At 44.0% G+C, this 300-nt stretch overlaps 1 protein-coding gene across 1 annotated transcript in view; it reads right to left on the bottom strand.

Moving 5' to 3' along the window:
* Window positions 1-300, bottom strand: part of LOC105537322 (ribosome biogenesis protein BMS1 homolog) — a 48881-nt gene that overhangs the window by 1806 nt on the left and 46775 nt on the right. The window lies entirely within an intron of this gene.

Raw genomic sequence — 300 nt, 5'->3', positions numbered from 1 at the left:
TCATTCATTCCTTCATTTGTTTTTGGAGCTCTGGGCTCAATTACAGTTCCCATTCTTAAAAGAAATAGACAAGTAAGGCTGCGTGCAGTGGCTCATGACTGTAAACCCAGCACTTTGGGGGCCTGGGAGGCAGAGGTTGCAGTGAGCCATAATTGCGTCACTGAACTCTGGCCTGGGTGACAGAGTGAGACCCTGTCTCAAAAAAAGGAAAACAAAAGAAACAGGCAAGTTAAAACTCATTTGGGAGAGCAATGTTTAGAAGGCTATTAAAACATTTTCACTTAAGGGCCAAAGAACCAG

This window comes from Mandrillus leucophaeus, unplaced genomic scaffold (genome assembly GCF_000951045.1).
Source record: "Mandrillus leucophaeus isolate KB7577 unplaced genomic scaffold, Mleu.le_1.0 Scaffold1704, whole genome shotgun sequence".
Classification (NCBI taxonomy): Eukaryota; Metazoa; Chordata; class Mammalia; order Primates; family Cercopithecidae; genus Mandrillus; species Mandrillus leucophaeus.
This window is presented reverse-complemented; position numbering and strand designations above follow the sequence as displayed.